Source organism: Podarcis melisellensis, assembly GCF_964234715.1.
Source record: "Podarcis melisellensis genome assembly, chromosome: 2".
In the NCBI taxonomy this organism is placed as follows: domain Eukaryota; kingdom Metazoa; phylum Chordata; class Lepidosauria; order Squamata; family Lacertidae; genus Podarcis; species Podarcis melisellensis.
Window position 1 is genome coordinate 80,812,960 of NC_138529.1, and position 14,231 is coordinate 80,827,190.

A 14,231-nucleotide genomic window follows, 5' to 3' on the forward strand; every position below is an offset into this window, starting at 1 on the left:
GCTTAAAGATGCCTAAATATGTCATTCAAAATGCAGCATTTTTTCTTCAATTAATTTTCTGAAAGTTTACAAAATTTGTACTAATTCTCTGTAACTAGATATGTTCTGGATCTAGTCTCAGAGAATCTGTATAGAGTACACATTTGAAACATCTTTAAAACTAAGCAAAAACATCTTTCTACTATGCTGCAAGGCAAATGATTTTTAGATGTTTTGCATTTTTATGCTAAATAGAGCAGCTGCAATTGATAAAAGGCAATCAAGCTAATTCAAGTCAATCAATGCCAGGAGGTTTTCAACCCTTGTTTAAAAATGCTCTCAGCTCTCATATTCATTTTTTAAATCTTTCACCATACATAGTGAGGAGTTTTGTTGGTTTTAAGCTGTGATGATTCAACCCAAGCCTTCTGTATTGGGCCAATGTTTTTTTCCTCACTGTACTCCTCAAATTAAGTAAAACAACCTTGAGTCAAGGCCAATTCGCACTTCATGCAATAGACTTGTTTGTCATGTTGAGCGCCATCAAGTGTCATAGAGAGCTGAATGCAAGCTCTGGTTACACACCCAAGGAACTTGTCAGCAACAACTTCTCAATGCCACTACTGCAGATAGGCATTCCTATCTCTTGTTTTCTTTTTTTAAAAAAACAAAAACAATTTTTATTAATTTTTCATTAATAACACTCCAATATGGGCCACATGGCATATCCATTTCATACTCCATGATGTTCACCAGGAATAACACAGGATAAGCAAGGCAAATATGTCTCTTTCACATCCAGGTACAATGCAAATCTATATCTGTGGTACCCAAGTGAAGAGGCAGTTCTTTCATAATAATCTCCCTGTGGCCAATGCCTGATTGACAGCAGTGCCTTTCTAGAGATCTATTAAGGGATGTCCACATGGCAGGTGCCCACACACTTCACTTGGCAATTAAATACATGATAGGCCACCCCCAAGGGGTATCTACTACTTGACTTGCTTGGACTCTTAGCTCATCCTCAATGTCTTGCACTGGGTTACAGTCAAAGGCTAAATAATCTGACAGACAAAATATATGCCACAAATATTCAATAAAAGCAGTATCATAACACCAGACAATTCAAACACATGCCTCTTTCCATTCCTGACTAAACCTGTCCACTATAAACCTGCTCAGATAACATACACTTATAATTTTCTAGGGCATCCTCAGGTTACAGCTTTGGTTGTGATTAATAGCCTCTCTTTGATGAGAAGATAAGGCTGAGCCAGTACCAGGAATACCTACTTTTAAAAGCCCACATGTGTCAGAATTATTAGAACTGTGTTTGCTGTTAAAATTTAGGTACTGTTTATTTGGTCAAGTATAGATAGCTACATAATAAAAGCAACGGTCAGAAGTACTACAAAAAAAAAGTCTATCTGTTTTCCCTGCTTGGCACTAACAATATAGCCTTAGTGATATCCTGGATTCTGAAAAATTGCCTGAACACTTGCACATTCAGATACCACTCAACATAGAGTTGCCATATGTCCAGATTTCCCTAGACATATCTGGGATTAAAAAGAACAAAACTAGAGTTGGGGGGGTGTTTTAAAAAAGTCAAAATGTCCAGAGGTTTTTTGTTTGGGATGAAAAAAGCATATGCATTCTGGAAGCCCCCAAAGCTGTACCCTAGAAGCGGAAGCAGTCACTTCTTTTCCTGCCAGAGAGCAAGGCTGTCACTAGCCAAGGAATTGCGGCTTGGGGGGCGGCAGGGTGAGTGTGTGTGTGTGTGTGTTTGCGTGCAGTGGAGTACTTAGAGGGGGGAGTGTGGACACAACTACCCCTGCCCGCTCTGTTCCCTAGGTTCCTCACCTGGCACGACCTCTCCAGGTGCATAGGTCTGAGCTCCCCTGGGCTGTGAGCCCTGCCACCTGTTTCATGGCGAGGGAAGTGCAAGCTGAATCTCTGCCACTGCCAATGCTGTGAGGGCTGCAGCAGAGGCAGATGTGGGGCACTTCCCCACAATAGTGTAGTGAGGGAGGGAGGGGAGGTCAAAGCTTCATCACGCAGGACTGACTGGCTGACCTTTCACCTGAGGAGAGACTGAAGCCCCTCGGACAGCAGCACACACCTTTCCTGCCCAGCCTGTGTGGGTGAGTGAGTGAAGGGCGGTGAGGGGCAGGGGCCACACCTCACCTCAGCCCACCAGGCGCAGCGAAGGAACCTGCCTCGCTTTCCCCAGCTCAGTACAGTGGAACCTTGTGTTATGTACCGTCCTCTATATGAACACTGCGAGTTATGAGCTCCGCTAACCCGGAAGTAGATCCCCTTTGTTGTGAACTTTGCCCTGGGATGTGAGCAGAAGTCGCGCACCGGCAGCATGGCGGCAGTAGGAGGCACCATTAGCGAAAGTACGCCTCATGTTACGAGCGGTTTTGGGTTACAAACGGACCTCCGGAACGAATTAAGTTGGTAACCAGAGGTACCAATGTATTCAGTATCCAGTATCATTAACATATAATTATTGCATAATCATGATAATGCACACCTAATGATACTGAAAACAGAACCACATAAGCATATTCAATCTTAATTGGCTTTTGATGGCTGCCATTAAGCAGTTTGGGAGAGGGTTGCTATATTTTATCAACAATTAATGTATTTCATAGCGAAAGGGAGTGGCAGGGTTTAAAGCAGTATGCACAAAGTTATTTCATCCCTTCACAGCCCTTGAGGAGTCAAATAGGAGAGCTGAGAAAGGAGATTCAAACTAAACATCAGGAATAACTTTCTGACAGTAAGAGCTGTTTGACAGTGGAACAGACTCCCACAAGACATGGTGGACTCCCCTTCCTTGGAAGTTTTTAAGCAGAGGTTGGATGGCCGTCTGTCATGTATGATCTGGTTGAGATTCCTGCATTGCAGGTGGCTGAACTAGATTACCCTCAGGGTCCAACTCTACAATTCTAAGATTCTGTGATTCACTCCTGAAACCTTTTGGAGCAGTGTCTGCTGCTAGAGTCAGAAACTGATTGGAAAGGAAAAGGAAAAATAGAGAAGCTCTGGTGCTACGTACCGTATTTTTCATTCTATAGGACGCACTTTTTCCCCTCCAAAAATGAAGGGGAAATGTGTGTGCGTCCTATGGAGCGAATGCAAGCTTTCGCTGAAGCCTGGAAAGCGAAAAATACAGTATGTATAGACACCCAGGATTCTACAGATCCCCATATAGCAGATAATTTTGGGTGGGGGTGGCATGCTTGGATGTTACATAACTTCAAAACACTGTTATCAAATTCAAGCATTTGGTGTGAGGCAGGGTACAAAAAAAAGAGAATAAGTTGTCCCGGTGATGTATGTTTATGAGCAAATAATAATAATGCAAAACTGCTTCAACATAAACATATGTTTGCAACTGTTTTCTTCAGGTAAGGTTTTATCTTCAAATAAATTATGAACATGATCCAAGGCTGTTTTCTACGTAAGCTGCTTGATCTTTCCCATTTTGCTACTGATCCTCAGTATAGCTGATCTTGTAAAATAGGGCGGGGGGGGCACAAAGTGGCTTTTATGGATACAGAGCAGCTGTTGTGCTCCTAAGACACTGGCATACGCTTCAGAGACAGAGATGAGGAAAAATTATCTTCTCAGTGTATCACTGGCCCATGGGTTGCAGATTACCCCAGTCAAGTATGGTAACTGTATATGAGCACACATCTTGCTACTGCCAGCCTTATAATGAGACAGGCAAGCAGAGGGGGAAATGCAGTCCAGGGGTATCTGGTGAGAGGCAGGAAACATATGTGGTACAGCAAAATGTAGACTGGATGCTCAAATTGTAAAAGTTTTCTACCACTGGAAAGGGACACTTGTGGATCTGTCCCTATACTTCCTATCAAAAATATTCATCCACCCATGTTCAAGTGGAATAAATGACAGGGAAGAAGTTCAGAGTGGGAAACACTCTGTGATGCTCTGTTAAATGTTTTAATTTTTTTACTCATTGAAGATCTTTGAATAAAAATGAGCATGCAGTCATTTCATAGGTATGTCATAGATTCATAGATTTGTAGAGTTGGAAAGGACCCTGAATATCATCTAATGCAGAAATATGCAGCTGTCCCACACAGGAATCAAACCTGCAACCTTGGAGTTATCAGCACCACACTCTAACCAACTGAGCTAGCCACTTGGACAGTGTTTTCATATTCAGGTGTTGAACAAAATATTTAGATTCGGCTCTTACTAGAATTTCAATAGAGAGTTATTAATAGATAAAAGAGAGGTATTTGATAAATCTTATACAATGAGGATGGGCAACATATTGCAGAAGAAAATATCAAAGTGGCCAATGTTGAATCAATTATTTTGTTACAAACTAATTCTTTCCATACTACAAACAAAATTAGCCCACATTTCAAGGAGACTTGATAATTCCTTATAGAACAGATTCAGTAAGGGTTAATTAAGACTTTGCCTTTGAAGAATTTCTATACTGTTCATTTGTAATCAAACTATTATTTTAATAAAGAGGCTGCTCATTAACTTGCGTCTCCTTTCAACAAACACTGCTTTAACAAATACAGTATCTTTAATAAGGTGTTACCGTGCACAGTAGCAGATTAGTACAACTTCTTCTCAAGCACACAACCACAACTTTCATGGCTCACCATGTTCAACAACTGAAATTCCTCCCTGCAGCAACTAAAATCTAAGAAAATTGTTCCCGTATGTCAGTGCCAGCTATTCCATTTACTAGAGCCTTGAGGCTGCCTAACGAAACAACAACTCCAGCTCATCATAGAGAAGTAGTAAAGTAGCTTATCCATATCCGAAAAGTACTCTTTGCCCTTACTCATTTTTCCTCTTTTGAAGTACACAGTAACTGTTGATATATTCACATAGCTCAGTTTGATTCAACTCCCCCCAAAACTCTCTGTGTTGGCCCAAGTACAAAATAAAGAATTCTATACTAATTTCAAATCTCACAAGCTTGCTAGAGCTTTTAATATTGTATTCAAATGTGCCTTGGGGCCAAACAACAATGCCCCAGGAGAACAGCAATTGATCTATTGTTGTTGTTTTCCCTCTGTGAAATGGTGGAGGACTGTTTATTGATTGTGGAAGTGGTGATGTGACTAGGGACATTTACTGCTGCCCTTGCAGAGTTTCTCCAATCTAAATCCCACCTAGCTTCCATTTGTATTGCAGTGGGGTGCACATTTAGCAGTGGAATCCAGCCATGACACAGACCCTTGAATTTCCCCATAGTAAATAGCACCTTGAGAAATTTAGATTGGGAAGATGCACATTGCTTCTCTCACTCATATATTCTCAACAACAAATAAACCACATCATGAAAAAAACAGTGAATTGTTTATTTCTTTTATTTACATCAATCGATTCTGCAAAATAGAAATATCAAAAGAAATATCTGCAAAAGAAATATCAACAACCTCAGATATGCAGATGACACAACCTTGATGGCAGAAAGTGAGGAGGAATTAAAGAACCTTTTAATGAGGGTGAAAGAGGAGAGTGCAAAATATGGTCTGAAGCTCAACATCAAAAAAAAAAAAACCTGAGATCATGGCCACTGGTCCCATCACCTCCTGGCAAATAGAAGGGGAAGAAATGGAGGCAGTGAGAAATTTTACTTTGTTGGGCTCCATGATCACTGCAGATTGTGACAGCAGCCACAAAATTAAAAGACACCTTCTTCTTGGGAGAAAAGCAATGACAAACCTAGACAGCATCTTAAAAAGCAGAGACATCACCTTGCCAACAAAGGTCCATATAGTTAAAGCCATGGTTTTCCCAGTAGTGATGTATGGAAGTGAGAGCTGGACCATCAAGAAGGCTGATCGCTGAAGAATTGATGCTTTTGAATTATGGTGCTGGAGGAGACTCTTGAGACTCCCATGGATTGCAAGAAGATCAAACCTATCCATTCTTAAGGAAATCAGCCCTGAGCGCTCACTGGAAGGACAGATTGTGAAGCTGAGGCTCCAATACTTTGGCCACCTCATGAGAAGAGAAGACTCCCTGGAAAAGACCCTGATGTTGGGAAAGATGGAGGGCACAAGGAGAAGGGGACGACAGAGGATGAGATGGTTGGACAGTGTTCTTGAAGCTGACAGCATGAGTTTGACCAAACTGCGGGAGGCAGTGGAAGAAAGGAGTGCCTAGCGTGCTCTGGTCCATGGGGTCACGAAGAGTCGGACACGACTAAACAACTAAACAAATAATTCTGCAAAAAATCAGATTGGTGTTTTATCTCACAAAACTCATGAAAGGTAAAGTAGACAGAGGTTGTTCATGGGTACTCAGTTTCTTTCATGACTGTACAGGAATTCCAACCTGGGTTTCTCACATTCAAAGCCAATGTTTCAGTGCCTGTTCTATGTCTACAAAACCATAAGGTCTCTAAGCTAGATAGAAAATAAAATTAATAAAGCCCAAGGTTCCCAGGCTGCTAAATTGTGCATCCAGTATTCAATTATGTTCTTGTACGCTGCAATTGCAAAAAATGTAAAATGCACGTTGTCCTGCAAGTAGCTTATACTAAAGAAGAAATCCTTCCAACTAAACAGTTGTTGAGGCAAGAAGATGGATAGCTTAAAGGATGAAATAGAAGTTCTCTGGTGTATGCTTACTCAAAAAAATTGCTACAGTAACACGTTAGATTTGACATTCATCTTGGAAGATTTGTCAACTTCTGACATCCTTACTTGCTGTTATTTTTAAAGGAAAACAATATGATCAATGTTTAAGAATTTCATCATGGTTTTAACATGCTGCATTGTTATATCATTTGTTATTTACCTCCCTGGGTTCCTTTGGGGAGAAGGGAAAGGATATAAAATTAATTAATTAATTGGTGCATATTTTTGAGCATACCTTTTGGTTTGAAAACAGCATTATAAAATGTTCAGGGAAGTGAACATTTTGAAGGGTAGGGTAGCTGTTTTTCAGTTAGTTTATTGGTTCGGGAAGTGTGAATTATGTGGTGGGGAGGCATTTCATACATTCCTAGACTCACACAACTGCATAAACATTTAAATTAGCTTTCCATACCATTGGCCAGATCACATTGAAATCACCTGATAATGGTACTTCTCCTGAGGGGAAGACCCCTGGAGTAACCACTTACTACATAATCCCACCTGACACCCATAGGAATCCAATGTAGAGGTTTCCACAGCATTGAACCAAGACTACAAACATGTGATTCACGGAAGCAAACCACACCTCTGTGAGGCCATCTGAGCCAGCCCTTTGTTTGCTCGAGTGACAGTTGCAAATGGTCAGACAAATTAACTGTGACTAGGATCAAAAGAAAGCACACTGAAGCTATGTTCCAAGACCAATTACCTCCTAAAATAGTCAAGATGCAGTGCAGGACAGGGAACATGTGCCTACTATGGTTGGGAAGAAGTGTGTTTCTCAGACAGTTGCAGATCCCTTAACCAGACACACACTATGAAGGCAACACTGTTTAGGGAAGTTTTTAATGTTTGACGTTTTATTGTGCTTTTAACATTCTGTTGGGATCCACCCAGAGTGGCTGGGGAAACCCAGCCAGATGGGTGGGGTATAAAGAATAAATTTATTATTATTATTATTATTATTATTATTATTATTATTATTATTATTATTATTAGACAAACTGCCACCCTGAGGGCAATATATATAAACACATAAGTTTTGAATTTTTGGATGAGGGGTTGCTCTTGTCTTGCTTTTTAAAAGCTTGATGCAGAAGAAGGGAGGAGCTGGAGGAGACTTTTACAGGATGAAGTAAGAAAAAACTTTGGGATTTTATTTTGAGGGGCCTGGGGCAAAATAAGTGTTTGGGGTATCAATTAATTAACTAGGATTATCTGGCTAGAAAAATATATTTGATCTATGAAAAAAATGGAAGATGAAACTTCAATAAACTTGAGTAAAGAAATAATTTCCAATCAATCCTTTGAGAAGATTAATTGTGTGTGTGTAACACATTCTGTCAGTATCCTACAACCTTTCTCTTGGAGCTTAAGCAGAAAGTCATCTGTGTGTGGTAATTGCACCAGACCACCTTGAACCAAGCCCAGTAGGATATGGGCAGCCGGTGTAGATGTTTTAGCAGATGTGTCACATGCTTTCTGCTTCCCTCAGCATCATCGCTGCTATATTCTACACCAGCTAGGGGCTTCCAGACCAGCCCCAAAGGCAGTAGGAAATCAATTGCAGTAAGAAACCCAATATCCATTGTTCTAGATACTGTGGACTGCTTTTACTGTACAATGTTTTGGTTTCCGAATTGTCTCTATTTCTAAATTTCCCTATCAACATGGGGAAAATTTCCCCACTATGTACTGATTAAATTATTATTATTATTATTATTATTATTATTATTATTATTATTATTATTAATTTGTACCCCGTCCATCTGGCTGAGTTTCCCCAGCCACTCCGGGCGGCTTCCAACAAAGACCACAAACACACTAAAATGTCACACATTAAAAACTTCCCTTCAGATGTCTTCTGTATGTCAGGTAGTTGTTTATCTCTTTGACATCTGATGGGAAACAATTTACCGGTGGAGAAGCCCTCATGGAAATACACAGCAAAAGGGCAGTTTTAAAATGCACCAGCAATTCAAACAAACACTGAGACTCACACTGACCACGTGTGCAGTACGCGCTCATAGAACCCACCCCCGCAGCTCTCAGATTTCCCCCCTTTCGAGCACGCTGCGATGCTGCCGACAAAGACAGGGAGAGTGTCTGTTTTAAAATCGGAGAAGAGCAGCACACACACACACACACACACAGAGTGACTGATTTAAAATCGGGAAAGCGCAGCACGCACAGACACACACAGAATGTTTGATACAAAGTCGGAGAAGTTTTTTGTTTTTTGTTTTTTAAGATGTTGCCAGCAAGAGCAGCCTCAATCACACAGGATATCCAGGCAACAACCCGCCAAAGAGCAAGGAGGGAATTAAAGTAAAGGAGTAAGGGGGGAATTAAAATAAAGGAGTATGGGGGCAATTAAAGTAACGAAGTAAGGGGGGAGTAAGGGGGGAATTAAAGTAAAGGAGAAAGGTAAAAGTAAGGGGGGTAAAGCAAAGGTAAAGAGTAATGCAAAAATAAAGGTAAAGCAAAGGAGTAATTAAAGGGCAAGACTTCCCTTTCTCAGAAGTCTGCTTCAAAGTTAGCTCCACGTGACTCGCACAGGACGACAAAGAGAAATGAGGCCGGGGAAAAGGCTGGCACTGCAGCATAAAGGCTGCTGTACACGCCCCCCCCTCCCCATGGCACCTGGTTGGACGGCCACCGGGGGGGCGTGAGTGCCAGCCAGGTGAGCTGGAGGCAGGGGGCAATGCCCCCTGCTAGGAGCGGTGTTCGGGCTCCCGTCCACAACCACTCCCCTCTTTCAGGGAGGAGAGTCTTTATCTCTTTGACATCTGATGGGAGGGCGTTCCACAGGATGGGCGCCACTACCGAGAAGGCCCTCTGCCTGGTTCCCTGTAGCCTCACTTCTCGCAGTGAGGGAACCGCCAGAAGGCCCTTGGCGATGGACCTCAGCGTCTGGGCAGAACGATGGGGGTGGAGACGCTCCTTCAGGTATACTGAACCGAGGCCGTTTAGGGCTTTAAAGGTCAACACCAACACTTTGAATTGTGCTCAGAAACGTACTGGGAGCCAATGCAGGTCTTTCAAGACCGGTGTTATGTGGTCTCAGTGGCCGCTCCCAGTCACCAGTCTAGCTGCCGCATTCTGGATTAGTTGTAGTTTCCGGGTCACATTCAAAGGTAGCCCCACGTAGAGCGCATTGCAGTAGTCCAAGCGGGAGATAACTAGAGCATACACCACTCTGGCAAGACAGTCTGCGGGCAGGTAGGGTCTCAGCCTGCGTACCAAGGTGGAGCTGGTAGACAGCTGCCCTGGATACAGAATTGACCTGCACCTCCATGAACAGCTGTGAGTCCAAAATGACTCCCAGGCTGCGTACCTGGTCCTTGGTAATTTTAAATCATCATCATCAATTTTATTTGTACCTTGCCCTCCCCAGCCAAAGCCAGGCTCAGAGTGGCTAACATCATACATACATTTTTAATTAAATAAACAAATTATTGGTAGAGTAGTGGATTTTCAACTTTTCATCTTTTCATGTCTTCTATTTTTCAAGCTTTCTTGAAGGTTGCAAACAGGAGCAGAGTCCAACTCCTAGGTATAATTATGTTTCCATAGACCATGGCTAACTCTCATAGTTGCCTTACTGTAGCTTACCACTTAAGACTATTTATACAGTAATGTATATAGTACTCTCATAGTGCTCTCAAAGGCTACCAAGGTGCACGTCACAAGCTGAGCTGCAGTTAATTCAAAACAGTCATTTTACTTCTGTTTCTAGAGGTAGGATTTCCTTATCATTAAGCCATGTCTTTCTATGGAATAAATCAGCATGTTTTTGACTTCACAGTTCATCCCCCTCTCTTCCTCGTGATTTTACTGCCTTGCACCTTCCTTCATTCAGTCACAAGCATGCCTGTAATTAACGTTCTCTCTCTTTCTCTCAAAAGTGACAGATGTCACACATGTAGTGGGAACGGCAAGATTGCAATGAAAAGAAAATATGAGGAAGTTGTCATGACAACAGCATGACTGGTATCTGTCTGTCTAGCACAGCCTTGATATATAATAGGCAACCTACAGGTTCAATCAAAGTCATTCCAGGTACATAGTTGAGTGTATATCAGACGACTCCATGAAAACCCATCATTTAAGTCTATGCTTCTGAATAATGCTTTTCACTAGTAAAAGATCCTCCTTTGAGCCTCAATATGTCACCTATGGACATATTGAGTGGGATTATGTTTCAAAATGTATGGTATTTGCTTCAGTACAAAAGCTTGGATTTTAGATGGGGGTAAGGTAAAGGTAAAGGTACCCCTGCCCGTACGGGCCAGTCTTGACAGACTCTAGGGTTGTGCGCTCATCTCACTCTAGAGGCCGGGAGCCAGTGCTGTCCGCAAACACTTCCGGGTCACGTGGCCAGCGTGACGAAGCTGCTCCGGCGAACCGGCACCAGAGCAGCACATGGAACGCCGTTTACCTTCCCGCTAGAAAGCGGTACCTATTTATCTACTTGCACTTAATTGTGCTTTCGAACTGCTAGGTGGGCAGGAGCTGGGACCGAACGACGGGAGCACACCCCGCCGCGGGGATTCGAACCGCCGACCATGCGATCGGCAAGTCCACCCGCATCCCTTTAGATGGGGGAGAGGTAACTAATTAGCAATACCAATGATCTTGGCAAAATCAGCATCACTACAAACTAAAATAAATATTGATTTAAATTATAATTAACATCAACACTTTTATACAGAGGAATATACGGTACTCAAAAGCGTATAGTGCGTATGGTTGATTTTCAGTTTGCTGCAGGGGATGTGGGTTTTATAAGCATATCATGAGGAGAGGAACAAGAGCCTCCATGCCTTAGAGATGATTCACACATGCATGAATATCAAATATTCAACACTTTGCGACTTACAGTACCTTTCACTGGAGGCATTTCACAGATTCTGTTGTATTTAAGAAATAACATCAGATGCTGTGAATGCTTTATCTATAGTGTTTTTTCCATGATAGCTGTTTACCAAAGGCAAACCTGAAATAATTTATAGCCCACTCAGGTCAGCTCAGGGCAAACCTTCTTTATGCAGGTTATTTAAAACCAAAATATTCATAAATGAAAAACACAGGGAATAAAATGAAAATATGCTGATTCAAAGATGAATTTTGCTTCTGAAAATGTATCCATTGCTTCATGTGGCAAAAGAGATGGTGCAAAATTATTTTACAGACAACAAAACAGGCTCCTTCTCTGGGATTTATGATCACTTACTAATAAAGATTCAGAAAACCAAGAAATTCCTCTAGAAACACACTAGATTCAGCCCTGTACTTGGTTTATGCTGGAGTTCTACTCTCCTCTGAAATAAGCACTAGTGAATTAAGCCTAAGTGTCCTATTAACCTATTAGGCATATGGAGGCTCTCATTTTCATCTGATCCCTCAGAAAAAGGTGCCTTTAATGTATTCATTTCTGCTGCCAAAAAGCTCTTGCACATGAACAATTACAGCTAATTTTAACCAAATTGCTTCCTGCAAGAAGTGGACATCATTAAGAAACTTTCTCCATTTCCTTTTACAAAGAAGTCTTAAAGATAGAAAATAAAGAAAGCTCTTTGTGATGCTGTCTGATAAAATCATTAGTCTCACACGACTTACTTCAAAGCATAGGATGGCAATCACCTAGCCCTCCATGGAGCGCATAAAGGAGCATGCTGTGCTTCAAATTACTTAAGTGTGACTTAAATTGTTCAAAATGTAATATAAGTTGCTGTGCGTAGACTACAAACTTTTGCACTAGGCTTGGTTATCATAATAACAGGATTATTATAAAAATATTATGAATTATCATCAATATAATATAATGTTGTTAACACTGCAATAATTCTTGTTATGAGTTAAGCAACACTGTGACTCATCCAATTGTGTTCCTTCGCTTATGGAAGGCTGTTGATCCAACTGAGGGATCTTTAAATGGAATGGGAAGAGTCACAAATTCACTCTAAGTCCCCTTTGCTTCTCCACTAAAATCTGCTTGAGAAGCGTGGAAGACCTCTGGAACATCATGGCAGGTGCTATGGGACAGAGGCCACAGGAGAAAGGGAGGATGTGCAAAAAAACTCTTCCCTCCCCTTCCATTCATGGAAGCTTTTGCTGAAGCAAAGAGCCCTTTGAGAACAAAGGCATATAATAAATAATAATAATAATAATTTATTTATATCCCGCCCTCGCCAACCGAAGCCGGGCTCAGAGCAGTAACTAACAACAGTAAAATGATACAACATTCTAAAATCATTTCATTATAAAATCAGTTCAAATCAGATTAATGGCAACCATTAATTAACTGGATAAAAGGTTTTTTTTAAGAACATGTGGCTCAAAAACACAATTTTGTTTAATGTAATTGTGGAGTTCAAAGGTGTATCATCTGTCCAAACCACCAAAATAGGGTGTGATTTACCGCATCCAATAATAATAATAATATATTTATACCCCACCCATCTGGCGCGGCTTCCAACAAAATATTAAAATACATTAAAACATCAGCCATTAAAAACTTCCCTAAACAGGGCTGCCTTCAGATGTCTTCTAAATGTCAGATACAGTTGTTTATTTCTTTGACATCTGGTGGGAAGGCGTTCCACAGGACCATTCTCATCTTATCATTTAACCCTTTGTATCAGGAGTTACCGGTAATAGTTATACACATCCTTTCTGCTAGGCAGAATGCCAGGCCCTGACTTGAATAATGAATTAAGATACATCCTCCTTCCCCTATTGCTCTGCAAACAATTTGCTTTCATTTCCATACTAGTTGTTCCTCATTCTCAATAGCAACTTGATTGCTGAAAGACAGCATTCATCAGAGTATTCCCAATCTTTTGTTATGGTAGTCTATGACCAAAATTCTACCTAATCTGCCTTCCATTTCTTGCATTCCACAAGCAACTGCTTTCATATCTTACAATCATATGAATCTTCACAAAAGGCTTCGAACTTTAAAGTTTAAAGCAGGGATGGGCCCTCCAGATGTTGAAGGACTCCCACTCCCATCACCCTGATCACCAGCCATGCTGGCAAGGACTGAGAAAAGTTAGAGTCCAGCGATCTCTGGAGGATCACAGGCTCCCCTTAAAGCATAGCAATTTAAATACTGCAGGCTTAAAGATAAGGCAACCTTGAAAGCTCACTTCTCTTTTGCCTTTATTATGAAGTTAAAAATAAACCTGCATTTTGAATTATGGATATTATTCTCCAGTGATGGTAGATTTATCATCTCTAGATTTTATTTACTATTCCTTTATTTGAAAGAGGATGTAGTATTATACACAATACGCAACAGAACATTCTCCTCCACCCACTTAGGAAAAACTAAAAATGGGTTAGTTACAGATAGGTAGCCGTGTTGGTCTGCCATAGTCAAAAGAAAAAAAAATTCCTTCCAGTAGCACCTTAAAGACCAACTAAGTTAGTTCTTGGTATGAGCTTTCGTGTGCATGCACACTTCTTCAGATACTTCTTCTTTCGTGTGCATGCAAATATTCTTCAGATATTTAAAAATGGGTTAAATACTGATGCGTTCATTTTATCAGGTGGGATTATAAGGGCCAAATGAGAGGGAATGCACACTAC

General features: G+C 41.1%; 1 protein-coding gene across 10 annotated transcripts in view; it reads right to left on the reverse strand.

Moving 5' to 3' along the window:
• The window catches only part of ERC2 (ELKS/RAB6-interacting/CAST family member 2), a 518,559-nt gene that overhangs the window by 348,750 nt on the left and 155,578 nt on the right, over positions 1–14,231 (reverse strand). The window lies entirely within an intron of this gene.